The 14,122-nt window shown below is 40.2% G+C and overlaps 1 protein-coding gene across 3 annotated transcripts in view; it reads right to left on the reverse strand.

Moving 5' to 3' along the window:
- KIAA0825 (KIAA0825 ortholog) overlaps nt 1–14,122 on the reverse strand; it is a 407,438-nt gene that overhangs the window by 96,407 nt on the left and 296,909 nt on the right. The window lies entirely within an intron of this gene.

Raw genomic sequence — 14,122 nt, forward strand, 5'->3', positions numbered from 1 at the left:
ACCTTCATATCCTTTTCTTACAACGCTTAATGCTTAACTCCACATTTTTTCCTACACCTATACCCCAAGCTCCATGAGGGCTGTTACCATGTTTCCCTTGTTCTCAACTATAACCCCGGCGATTAATATAGTGTCTGGATAAACGGATATATGTGAACAGAAAAAATTGAGACATCCGACTGATTTTTAAGTCTGGCCAATCTTTAGTAGGAGTAAAACAGGAGGTAAAGAATGTGCTGAAAGTGGGTATTTGGGGTGCAAAAAACTCTTAACATTCATAATGATGACAAGCATAGAAATAAAAGCAGAAGAATATTTAACAACTGATCAAGGGGTAAAAATATTAAAAGGTGCAGAATATGGGAACGAACCCTGTGAGAAAAGATGAGTAAGAGTAGATTTCTTGGTGAATGTGAAGCGTTAACTTGACATAATAATGGTGGAAATAGGGACGAAGGGCTCCTAAATGAAGCCAAGAATGTAAGTACCCAGAAGGGCTGTGGAGATGTTGTTTCCCAATGAAGCTGCTTTGTTTCTGCCCGGAGGGAGACTCTGCATTCTGTGTTCCCTACAGCTTTAAGGCAACTCCTTGTCGAACCCAGGCTAGAGTTTCTCTGCTCTCCAGAAATGGGCACAGTGAGAGGGGAGGAGCTTCCCAGCAGCCCTGCGGCCCCTAGGGACAAAAACACTGTTGCTGCGCCCTACACAGTGCCCAAATCTGCGCCACCTCCTGGAGAATTTTGCTGAGCTCTAGGCCACTCTAGCTGCTTCAGAAATCTTGAGGGGAACATAAAAAACGAGATATCCCATCAGAGAAAATAGGAAAACGCTTCTCTTTCTCATTCAGCTGCAGCAACACTAATGACAGCTGGCTCACTGTTTCCCTTCAACTGTAGTACTGGAGCCCTCAAAGACTTTTTTCTGCCATATGGTCATGTCTGCCCTCTTCACTCTACTTTCAATCGAATCTCAACCTCCATCACTTCTTCTCTGGAGAACCTGACTTCTCACTTCACCTTCCCACTCATGACCCAGTTTCTCTTCACATCTGCCAGAATAGGATTCCTGTGCTTGGCGCTGTCTCTTCCCACCCTGTGTGTTTTCTCCATCAGTGATTCTTTGCACCAATTTCTTTAACAATCAGTTGTACACTAATGACTCCCCAGTTTATGTTTTAGTCCTGACCTTTCTCCTGAGTGTCCAGTAGGAAACTCAGTATGTCCCTAAACCAGCTTGTTTCCTTTCCCGAAGACCTTTTTCCCTCCAGGGTGTCTCATCTTGGGGACACCATGTCCCTGCTCTGAGTGGATCAAGTTATGAAGCACTGCATGATCTTCTGCTTCTCCACAATCACTTAACATATTTTACTAATTCTTCTTCCAAAGATTTCCCAAACTGTTGGCTCTTTTTTCATGCCTGCTGCACTGCAGGGATTCCAGTCCTCAGTATCTCTGGCCTAGTCTTTAATTGTTTTCTAGTCTACATTTGCTCCATCCCTAGACCATCCTCTGACCTGCCAGGAGAGCCTCATCAGAGTCTCCAGGAGAAGCCTCCAAAGGCCAACCAGAGTAGAGAGTGTAGATGGTGTTGCTATCTGAAGCCAGATGAAAGTTGCAGTCTTATTTTCCGTGTTTCCTACCTTCTCACCATAATGAACAGCTCTCCATTTTTAAACAGTGCCAAGTTTTCCCACATCTCTGCCCTTTGCCAATTCAATTTCCTCCCCCCAGCATGTGCTTTCCCCTGTTTCTAGCTGGCGAACTCCTCTGTTTCCATTCAGTCTCACAAGTCATCTCTTACATGCAATTTTTTTCTCCTTGCCACCAAGATAAATTAATTGACCACTCATCTGCATTCTGGTAAAACATTAAACACACATAATACGTTAGGACCACCTGTTTACAGGCAAAGCACAAATCTGGTTCAATGCTTACACTAGGAGTTCTTGGCCTCCTTCGGAGTCTAATACAGTGTCTGGCACATGGTGGTCATGTAATACATGCGGACTGTATTGAATGATCAAATAGATAATATCCTATGCCTTTGTTTTTCTACATCAAAGTTAACTTCATCAGATTGACAGTCAAAGAACTTTGAAATTGCTAATTCCCACCCTGGTATCATTTCTTTATTTTTTAAGCCTCAGAAACAGGGCTCTGTGTCTTATGCAGGTCATAAATATCCCTTATTTGCAATTATATCCATTTCTGAAACTTTGCTTATACTATTTCCCCTGCTTGAAAAGAGTTCTATGTGTATAAAGTTTCTAAGCACATGTCTCTCTTCGACTAATAAACTCTTTAGATCTCTGCATTTCATGCTCACTGTGTACTAGTTTTACATTTCCTTAGATACATATCATACATGATTCTTCATACTCACCAGGTATATTTTATTTTAGAAATTGAATGATATGCAATTGCCAATATTCAAAATTTTTGGCCTATAAAAATAATGGTTGCATATGGTTCAACTCATTAAAAACTTTCTTTTAAAGATTATTTATTTATTTATTTGACTGAGAGAGATCACAATTAGGCAGAGAGGCAGGCAGAGAGAGAGAGAGAGAGAGGAGGAAGCAGGCTCCCTGCCGAGCAGAGAGCTGGATGTGGAACTCGATCCCAGGACCCTGAGATCATGACCTGAGCCGAAGGCAGAGGCTTAACCCACTGAGCCAGCCAGGCACCCTCATTGAAAACTTTCTAAAGGGCAGGTTACCATGTCAAAATTTTTTCCTATTTTTTTTTCTTGGGCACAATTCTAGGCAGACAGTAGGTAAGAGGTTCTCAAACTGAGGTCTGTGGGCCCCTCTGAACTTCCAAAATCTTGTTCAAACTCTAGTGGCGATCATTGCATTCTTCACTGTCACTCAGCTGTATTAAAACAAAAAGTCAGTCTAACTTAGGGGCTGCCCTTGATAAGCCAGTGAAGATCATTACTTTTATTGAAACTTGACTCTTGTGTGTTCATCTTTTTAATAGTCTGCATGATGAAATGATAAGTGCAGATAAAGCTACTTCCACTATATACAGCAGTACAATGGTTGTTTCGAGACAAAGCACTTAATTAACACGGTTCAGTTGAAGGGTGAACTCACCACTTTTGTCTTAGAATACCATTTTCAGGTATTGTGGGATTGAGCCCCACATTGGGCTCTCTGCTCAGCAGGGAGCCTGCTTCCTCCTCTCTCTCTGCCTGCCTGTCTGCCTACTTGTGATCTCTGTCAAATAAATAAATCTTAAAAAAAAAAAAAAAGAATACCATTTTCACTTTAAAGAACAAGTGACAGGTATCTAGTACATATTTTCTCAAGAATGAACAAAGTGGGATGGTCATTTCAAGGAAAGCAACTGACAGTTACTATTGCCAATGGCAAAATTCAAACATTAAAGCAAAATCAGAATTTTGGAAAACTTGTATTTGCCACCAAATACTTGATAGCTTTCCTATATTTAAAGATTTTTCTAAGAGATCGTGGTGATATTAACAATTATAATTTTTTCATATTGTGTATTGTGTGTATCAACATCTGAAGATCTAAATAACTAAGTGGGCCAATATTTTTCACATGAGCAGTACATGAAGTTACTAAATGTCATATAGTAAAAGATCTATTTGAAGAGCAAGATACAGTTTTATTTATTTTTTATTTTTTTAAAGATTTATTTTATTTATTTATTTGACAGACAGAGATCACAAGTCGGCGAGAGGCAGGCAGAGAGAGAGGAGGAAGCAGGCTCCTCACAGAGGAGAGAGCCCGATGCAGGGCTCGATCCCAGGACCCTGGGATCATGACCTGAGCCGAAGGCAGCAGCCCAATCCACTGAGCCACCCAGGCGCCCCGCAAGATACAGTTTTAGATTCCATGTTGCAACCAACCTTTAAGCTCACCACTTGTTGAGTTTTGGTGTACTATCAAAATGAAGTAGTAATAAAAATATTCCTAATATCTGTGTGAGGCCAGATTCCTTTCCATATACTTCAACCCAAGCAATATATCAAAACAGATTCTATGAGGAAGCAGAAACAAGAATCCAGCTATATTAAGCCAAACATTAAAGAAATTTGCAAAAATGTAAAGCAATGCCACTCTTACTGCTAATTTTTTTTGTTTTGAAAATATAGTTATTTTCCCAAAAAAAAGTTATTTATGCTCATAGATAATTGCTTATTGTTATTTTCAAGTAGACTAAGAAATACTTTTAAAATTCCCAGTTTTAATTTCTAACAAAGTAAGTATTGTCAGAAATAACCCACATAAGCAAAAGCTTCTTGAATCTGTAGTCATTTTTAGGAATGTCAAAGGGTCCTGAGATGAAAAATATGAGAACCTTTGCAGCAGATGCTCAATAAATGTATGGTGAGTTAGTGATTCAGTGAAACAGTACAAAGGAAACATGGACGGTTGTGATTATCTAAGTGCAGTTTTTGATGAGGGGTTTACTCTTGGGGGCTGCCTCAGAGAGTTGGCTATTAACCTACCCAGTCACCACAATGAGAACTAAATGAGGATTAAATCCTACTCAGTTTCAGAAAACAACGAGGTTTTCTGTCAGAGACAAGTTAACCAAAGCTTGGTTTTACATGGAGCAAGATTAACTATCGTTTAAAAACTCCAACTAAACAGAGGATTCACAGAGTAAATGCCTCCCTCACCTTGCAGTGGCTCCAAATATCAGGGGAGGTCTTTAAAAAAAACCCTTGAACTTCCCTTAAATTGCTTTAGAAAATGTGCATTAGGAATACTACTACATGGTCTGTTTCCTAGGAGGCTGGATCACCAACCGCACAATATTGGCAAGTAGCCAGTCTACTAGCATTGAAGCTGTCCTGTCACAACACAACTCCTCTGGGCGGGATGGGTGTGGGGAGTGGATGGCCGTGGAGTAGTCAAGCAGCTGCTGCCTGCTGAAGTGAAGTGGGGCAACCACAAGGGGAGGGGGCAGGAGCAACACTTCAAAGGAACACTCAATTACAATGTCAAAAACATGTGGCAAAGTTGTTGACTGCCAAGAACCCACAGCAGCCGACAGACTGGTCTGCTATGCCACAAATAGAAACAGGGTGGCTCTTTTTGAGCAAAGGCATTGGGCCAAATGCGACTCAGAGGCAAATAGCAGCTGCAGCCCCCTATCAAAGGAGAATCTTTATAATATATTCTATGAGAAAAGGATTGTTGGTCATGCTCTGCCTGTGTATTCAGCCACACCTGCACAGAGAGATGTCAGGAGCCCAGTCTTGAAAAATGAAGCACTCTGAGGAATAAATGGCACACAATTTCCCAATAAGCATCTTTTTTTCCTGAGCCCTCCCTTCACATTTTATTCATTTTTCCCTCTCGTGGCATAAACTGTTTTCAGCCTGGCATTCTAGTTATACTTGGACAAATCTGATTCTTCCCTATCTAGTGGAAACTTCCTGACCACCACTCATTTATACTGGTAAGCCCATCGCACTATGATATATACATAGTAGATGCTCAGTAAATACAAATTGAATAAACACAGTCTAAAATTAGCTAAGCAGCTTCATTAATATTGCAAAACTGCCAAAAACCTCCCATCATATCTTGATTCCTTCTATTTGTTCCTCCAGCAAGTATTTATTGAGCCCCTACCACATGCAAGGTAATATGTAGATGATATTGGCCGTGTCAACGTGAAATTGACATGGATATTTCTAAGTCTCCATAGTTCAGTAATCCAAATTAGTCTCTTTACTGAGAACTAAAGACATAATGCACCCTTGGTTGTTCTTGACCATCAACATCACTATGTCTATGGAAAATGAAGAAAGGTAAAAAACAGGATCAAATTCACAAAAGATATATGCAAGGAGAGAAATTTAGGCTTACTTTGCTGTAATTCCAAGGATGACTAGGATGTTATCCTATAAAATAGTTACAGTTGATATAGAATAGAAAAGATGTGCCTAAGAAACATGGTGTGCACATTTAATGAGCCATTTTGAGTCCATAGCTAGGAGCAACACAGCTCAACTGAGAAAAAGCCTACTTTGGAATTTATAAGAACTTACAATCTTCATGTACTATATAGGGAATAAAAAGAACAATTTTCAGGTGGTAAGATTAGCTCACATTGGCATATATAACAGAATAAGGTTGTGGAGTTTATCTTTATGAGATGATTGAAAACTCTCTCTCTCTCTCTCTCTCTTTCCCTTAGCAACTGTTGGATGACCCTTCAGGACCCTCTCAGTCATAGAACTATCAGTGAAAAGAATGTAACAGGGTTTATGAGTAATATGTCAATTTAATAGTTCAACTAAAAAAAGAATTATTGATATTGCCATAGCATCACCCAAATTTAGATTAATTCTTTCATTTCAACAAAATAATTATTAGGTACATAATATTCCAGGCACTGAACTAGTTAATACATCGCTAGATGTAGAGGCAAGGTCTCCATCTTTAAGGGGCTTACAGAATACAGAGTGTTGTGGCGCCTGGGTGGCTCAGTCAATTAAGCATCTGCCTTTGGCTCAGGTCATGATCTCAGCCTGCTTCAGGCTCCCTGCTTAGTGGGGAGTCTGCTTCTACCTCTCCCTCCGCCCCTCCCCCTGTTCTCTCTCTGAAATAAAAATCTTAAAAAAAAAAAAAAAAGAACATGGAGTGTCATATAAGTGATTCCAGTATTATAGGAGTATTACATGATGGTCATAATGAGGCTGATCTGATTTGGTTCCTTGCATTCTAGGTCCAGAAAGTCCAACTCAAACCATCTGAAGGATAGCTAAGATAATAGTAGCAATAGATACTCAAAGATTAATAAGAGGCCATTCTCCTGATTTCAGTTTAGCTTCCTTCGAGTTTCTTCATCTTTAGACAATTCCTCCCTTGCAGAAGGAAAGGGGCTCAAGTGTTGTACATGTACAACTGAAGAGAAATCAGAGCCTTAGAATATAGTATTATTGGGCCTGATTAAGCTCGTGTGGATCATGTGCCCAATTCTGACCAATCCTGGAAGCTAGGGGAATCAAATGCCCTAATTGGCTCAGTCCGATGCTTATTCACCTTTCCCTGAGGCACACAGGTGTGGAAGGAGTGATTCCCCCAAGCAGAGACAGAGTACTGTTATCTCACAAAGGAGGGAGTGACCTGGACTGCTAAGGCAACCAATGTGCACTGCCAGGGAATACACATGCTTGTCAACATATTCAAGAAATAGTCTTTGAGAACACTGGAGATAATGCACTGACCTAAGCATTTCTCAAGGTTAGAAAGATGCGGACAGAAAGCTTATCATCTAGAAAGGGGGGCAGGAAGATATACAGATAAAACAAAGGAAGAACTCCTTTGTACTTTGGAGAATTGTTGGAATAGAGTTAATTTCCCGTTGGAGAAACCAGGAAAACCCCCCAAAGGAAGTAGCCTTTGAAATGGAAGCTAGAAAGTAGGCTATAGCTTGACCAAAGACAACCTCACCATAACCTCAAGTACTGCGGTTTCTCCTTACTCTGGAATGACCTTTGAATATCCATTATTATCTTGTTCTAAAAACTCTTTCTTCAAGAGATGACAACCTTTTCCAACTGGGGTTTCCGGTGGAAAGAATAGGATTCCCATCACTAACGGTGCCTACCTTAACCTCAGGGCCCAGCACTGACTTGATACTCAGACCATCTTGGGCAAATGAATGGATGAATGAGTATTTGAATGAACACGTACGATGGCAACATGTTAACGGGTAATAGATGAGATTCCTGTGGTCGTGTAACGTCAATATAAAAGACATCACTAAACCTTGCCTACAACAAGTTGCTTCTCCACAGGTTCCCACGGAGCCACCTCGCTCCCCCAGCTAACCCTCGGAGGCTCATCAGTGCCATCATTTACACGGCTCACATTGTGTGTAATGAAATCCAACCTGGCATCCACCACACCTTCAGTCTTTCGGCATAAAACAAAGTGCAGCTTCCCCCACAGAGCATCGTGATTAAACAAATTAACTATGGCGCTGCCTGCAAATACACACACTGGAGTGAAGGAAATGAACAGATACAATGGCCAAGTCTGTATTTAATTTTAATTAAATTTCATTCTGTAGCTCAATTAATCCACATCTCCAAATGTCAGCAGGACTTAGGCAAATGGAATGACATCTGCTGTACCGCACAGGACTATAAAACCTTCACCGCATACGAGGTCTCTGGAAGCACACCAGGAAAAATAAAATATCTTTATTAAGTGTGTAGTAACATATAGAAGTCTAACTCGGGGTCTAATGAAAGAACATAAACTAGAGAAGCACGTGAGTGGTTACGGCGGTGGCAAGTGTTGCTCAATATCCTGCCTAGTGTTATTTATTGTTGTAAAGTTGCATTTGGCTTTAGAGCTGTTTCCTTTCATATTTACTTAGTGGGCTTCCCAGTTGTCCAGGTTGGGGTATGTGTGTGTGTGTGTGTGTAAGTGACACAGATTTCTTTCCTGAGAAAAGGGAATCGGTGGAGTACAAGTGATCTTTCTACATAGAATATGGAAAAGACCCATTTGCTCTGCAAGGCCATTTGTTATAGGAAGCCAGAGTTGTGGCAGGAAGAGTGTGAGGCCTGACAAGCCTCGATTAAAATTTTTGTTCTGCCACTTATCATATCAGATTGGCAGGCTAGTGGGGGAGGAAGCAACACCCAAACATTATTAATTGGTGAGACTGTTCTCAGCTTAACAATGACTGGTTTTGGGAAATGTTTGTGTAGTGTTCTTAGAAAATGTCAATGTGATCACTCTTGTTGGATGATAAGAGATAGATAAACCTTAATAAAATAAATTTGTTTAGTATTTTGTGCCAGACACGGTGCTGGAGCTGGAAACACACAACAGTAACTAAGATGGTCCCTTCCCTGGCGAAGAGAGAGAAACAAGTAAAAAATAATCACAATAAAATGTGACAATATTTTTGTCAAGGAGAGATGCCCAAATAATTAGGCGAGACCTGGAGAAGGGCCAGACGCCTGGGGCTGGGCCCTTGTCTCCTGTGCAATGGCTCTGGAGGATAAATGCGGTTTGAGAAGATAAACAGTGGGGTTCGTTGGGGGTTGGGGGGAGCAGAGGGAAAAGCATGAGCAAGGAGAGGGAGGCGAAAGTAGTTTGTTTTCTACATTGGGAGAGGAGTTCAAAGTCTACAAAGCAGAGAATAAAAAGAGGAAAGTACTCTGAGGTCAGAATGATAGATCCTGAATGTACTGTGAAGAACTCAGGGTTTGATCCTGGAGGCAATGGGGAAGCTCTGACAGCTTTGGGTGAGGGGACACATGATCAGGTCTGTGTCTAGAAGTGTAGTGTGGCATATCAAGTAGAGAGGGGAGGGCGGCAGACTATCACACCCCAAATATGCCACTTTAGCATAAGGATTATTTAGAGCTTAAAGACACTTGAAAGACTTGCCAGGTATAGGACGTCCACTCAGATCTTCCCTTCTTCCCCCTGAAAGCAGGAGCTAAAACTCTCAAGGGAAAGATGTTCTCCTTCTACCAGGAGGAAAGAAACGTCCTTATCAGCAGAGATGGGAGTCGAGCCTGAGGGTCATCTGTACAGACAGACTTCGTTAAAATAATGCCGATCTTCAGTCTCCCCATCTATTTTGGTTACTTTTCCATGGTCGCTACTCTGTTCAACCTAGGACACAAACACAGGTCTAATCACCTCTTTGGGTCTGCCATGCACGTGTAAAAATTTGTATGATCCTCTCTTGTTGATCTGTCTTCCATCAAATTCGTTTTCAGGCCCAGGCAGGGACTGAGAGAGTAGAGAGGAAGTTTTGCCTTTCCCACAAGGACAAATTATCGGAGCATGGAGACCAGCACGGAGGGATTCCTGGCTTCTACCAAATCAAAACTAATGTGGACACCCGGCAAAGGAGGAGACAGGAAATTGCATTCTTATTGACAGGTCCAAGAAAAGGCTAAACTGGGTAAGATGAAGATGAGTATGCCAGCCATGAGAAAGGCCTTGGGGATCACCAAGATTGGTGGATTGCTGCTGTCATGAAAAATGGAAGGAAAGGGGACTAGGGCAACCCAAGGTCAGTGGGCCCTGCAGCTCTACAGTGTTATTGTCCGCTCAGAAGACACACAAAAAAAACAAAAAAAAACAAACAAAAAAACCCCCACCAGCTTTTTCCCTACTTCTCTACTTTCTATGAATGGGAATTATTCCTAAGCATCCTGTTGGTCTCTGTTTCCTTACTTGTTCTTTCCAAGGCAGAGGTGGAACTGCTTAACCTACTGATACATTTGGGAATAACTAAGCAGATCATGCCCACCGGACCCTCTCCCTCTTGTGATATGCCTCGATAGCTAGGTAAGTTTAACTGTGGGACTCAGGGCAAAGGCAACATTTTAAGTCTCATTTGACACTGTTTTGTTTCTCAAATTGCTAACAACCCAAGTGGAAAGGAGGAGTGCTATGTATTGGGGCCCACTCAGGGACTCCAACAGTGAGGAAATAATTCTTGGCCTTTATTCTAGTGTTTGGGACCGTGCTATACCCAACAGGAACACTTGTAAGGTTATCTATAGAAAGCCCTCAACAAGGAAGACAGAGAGAACCTGGGGAATGTAAGCAATGGGCTAAATGAGGGGCTGAGCACAGAAAGAGTCCTGGTTTTCTGTTTGTTCAGGAAAGAAAACAGCAATGAAAGCAGGGCTTCCTCACCTCTGTGATGCCTGTGGTCTGATCAGAGGTAGAACATCTGCTGCCATTGAAATTCAGGAGATCAGAAATGTGGGTTTGTTACTTTAGAACAGTAGCATGGTAGTTTACTAAACTATGGGCCAGGAGGGTTTTATGGGTTGATTTGAGAAACTTTGATCTACTCTAACATTATAATAATAATATTCTGCTGCCTTAAAAAAGCTCAACTTTTAACAACTAATTTGCAAAAAATAATTCTCAACTTGATTATAATTGGAGATTCACTGGAATGATTAAAAAAAACGTATAAAGCAAAAATAGAAACATTTCAAGTTAAAAGGAAAGATGATGCTAAAGACAGAGTAGTCTAGCATTCTTTTTTGTTTTTTTGTTATTTAAGATTTTACTCTCTATTTGCCAGAGAGAGAGAGAGAGAGAGAGCGCACAAGCAGGGGGAGTGGCAGGCAGAGGGAGAAGCAGGCTCCCCACTAAGCAAAGAGCCTCATGCAGGACTTGATCCAGGGCCCTGGGATCATGACCTGAGCTGAAAGCAGACGCTTAACCGACTGAGCCACCCAGGTGTCCCAACAGTCTAAGATTCTTATTTAACAATCCAGTGTTAAAGACTGAGCAATCCTACATAAACATATCATCTATGAAAGCTAGGTCTTTTTCACTATATGTAAATATCAATGGGGGGGGGAATAAAGCTTCTTTTTATTTTGTTATACTTTGTACTAATCTCAAATTTTCTTACCTGTTTCTCATGATTTGATCTTTATTCTCCTCACTTTTTCACATGCCTATCTAAAATTTTAACTCTCATCTAATTTTACATTTGGATTTAAATTAGGAGCTTACACAAAACAATATAATGCTTTAGAAAAGATCAAAGTTGTCTAACAAAATAAAAGGGGGATTGAACTGAAGGAGGAAACTTCAATCTATTAATTATTCAAAATAGACAACAGAATTCCAAAGCTTGATTTGGCAAATTCATCAAGGAAAATTTTCTAGTTCTGCTATGCTAGACTACTGAATTTTAAAATCAGCACACGAGGGTGTGTTACTTAAATTGCACCTAATAAAAATGTACAGGAAGTAACAATTAGCTTCCAACTATCTCAGGATCCCATCTAGTGAGACACTGAATTGACATGTGGTTCTTAGCATATTAATGAATCTGAAACAGAAATCAATAATGTATCACTAATTTAATCAGGTTTAAAGTTGGCTTTATTCTTGCCAGAAAGACAATGAGACATACTGATGTTGTAATGGTCCAAATATGTAAAAGTGAAGAATTGAAGTTGTAAAAAACGAGAGAGAGAGAGAGAAGAAGACTTTAACTGAGTTTAGGAGTTAAATTGCCTCTAACAATCGATCTTAAAGTATAATGGGAATAAGTACATTAAAGCACTTCTGGGTGCATGATTTCATGATTTGTTTGCATTGAGTTGTAAGGATTCCATACACAAAATTAGGTATGAAAAATTGAATTTAGAAACACCTACTTAGACTACTGAATGTTTGCTCCATTTTTCAGGGAAGTGCAAAAGATAGTATCTAACTATGAAGTTGTGTGATTCTACCAAAGATGCTTTTTTTATTTTATTTTATGAAAGATTTCATTTATTTGTTTGTAGAGAGAGGGAGAGAGCACAAGCAGGGGGAACAGCAGGCAGAGAAGATGACTCCCCTCTGAGCAAGGAGCCTGATGTGGGACTCATTCCCGGAACCCTGGGATCATGACCTGAGCTGAAGGCAGACACTTAATCGACTGAGCCACCCAGGTGCCCCAAGGACTTTTTTTTAAAATAAAATTAATTGAAACTAACTTAAGTTGTTTAGTTGAGGGTTTTCTTGAAGTCAGGGACCATGAGATTAAAGCTCCATCAATGTTTCCTGCAGTACTGAAGGGTCCAGGAATTTAGATTACTTGTATTTATGACAGTTTGTCATTGGTGGAAAGAACTTCTTTCTTGAGTGATCATTACCTTAAGTGGGATTTTTTTTATTATAAATGAACTTAAAATATATATTTTTAGATATTGAGGTTGGATATGCATTGTTAAATGACAATTCCTTTTTTCCTTAAATTATCTGAATAATTTCCTCAATATTTAATATTGGCACTACATATATGACAATGGGAAGTCATTACACAATTAGAGATTTTCCTATCTCTTACCCTAAGTTTTTCTCTGAGATGGAAAATGAATGGTGACATAATACAAATCAGCTATTTCAATAACATTCCTTTATTTTTTATCAAAATAAGATATAAAATTCTACCATGTCAGAATTTTAGACATAAGCCCAAGCAGCTTGAAGGACCAATAAAGCACTAATATTGTAAATAATGAATAACCATTAAGTATTAATTAGTAACAGGCTTTAAGAAAAATTGACCCAATTTTCTGTATTTACATGTTATGTTACATGGTATATTACCTAAGTAAGCTTTTTAGGAGACACTGAGAGACTAATATGAACTAAATAAATGTCCAAATAAGACCTGCAAAGTTTAGTGAGTAAAAGCAACATTTCGAGGGGTTCAAAGGCCTACATTTTGGTCTTGATTTTGCCCTCCTACTAGAGATCCATGGCTAGATAATCCATTCAAAACCAAAGGATTGAACAAGAATGACTGTAGGATAGTATATAAAACGCCATGGCAAGAGCAGGCTTCCCATGGAATACTGTAATAATATAGAGTCACTAACATTTAAAATGGGATTGATTTTAGAGATCACCATTCACTAACTACATCATTCATCATTCCTCTTTCCTTGCCACTTTTCCTACCTATTCTATTCATGTCTCCTTACTCTACCCCACTCCTTCACTCCCTTTTCTCTTTCCCCTTCCTCCTCCTTCCATTCAACCTGTTCCCTACTGAATGCCCACTCTCTGCCACACATCATGCTAGCTACCAAAGGAAGATAATTACAATCAGGTATCCTTCTTCAAAGGGTATGTCACCATCGTTACAAGAGGATAAACACCTAGACAGGTAATTGTCACTGATGTGGTAATTACGATGGAAGTAGAGAGAAGCCTAAGGAAGAGGACCTAAAATCAGCCGGCTCACCTGATGAGGTGATTCCCGAGATGCATTTCAGAGCACGACTATGATTAACTAGGAAAAAGGAATGGAGAAAGAGGTTTCAGGCAGAAAGGAGAACATGAATGAGGACTCGGCACAGAAAATACCAGTGTGTGCACAAGAAACAGTTTGCACAGCCACATTTGGTAGCCCGGGGCGGGACAGGAGTAGTTTTATATGTTAGGAGGTTTGTGCTGGCACCAGAATGGAAGGTGGCTTTAAAAAGAATGAAACTGGAGTTCAGAAAACCATTTGGGAGTTTTCTTCTACTGGATTCCAGATGAGCGATGATTAATGCCTGTTGGTCTTAAAGCAAAGAGCACTAAACCACAGGCTTAGCAGCTCTAGAATCCGGCCCCTAG

Source organism: Lutra lutra, chromosome 5, assembly GCF_902655055.1.
Source record: "Lutra lutra chromosome 5, mLutLut1.2, whole genome shotgun sequence".
NCBI classification, from domain to species: domain Eukaryota; kingdom Metazoa; phylum Chordata; class Mammalia; order Carnivora; family Mustelidae; genus Lutra; species Lutra lutra.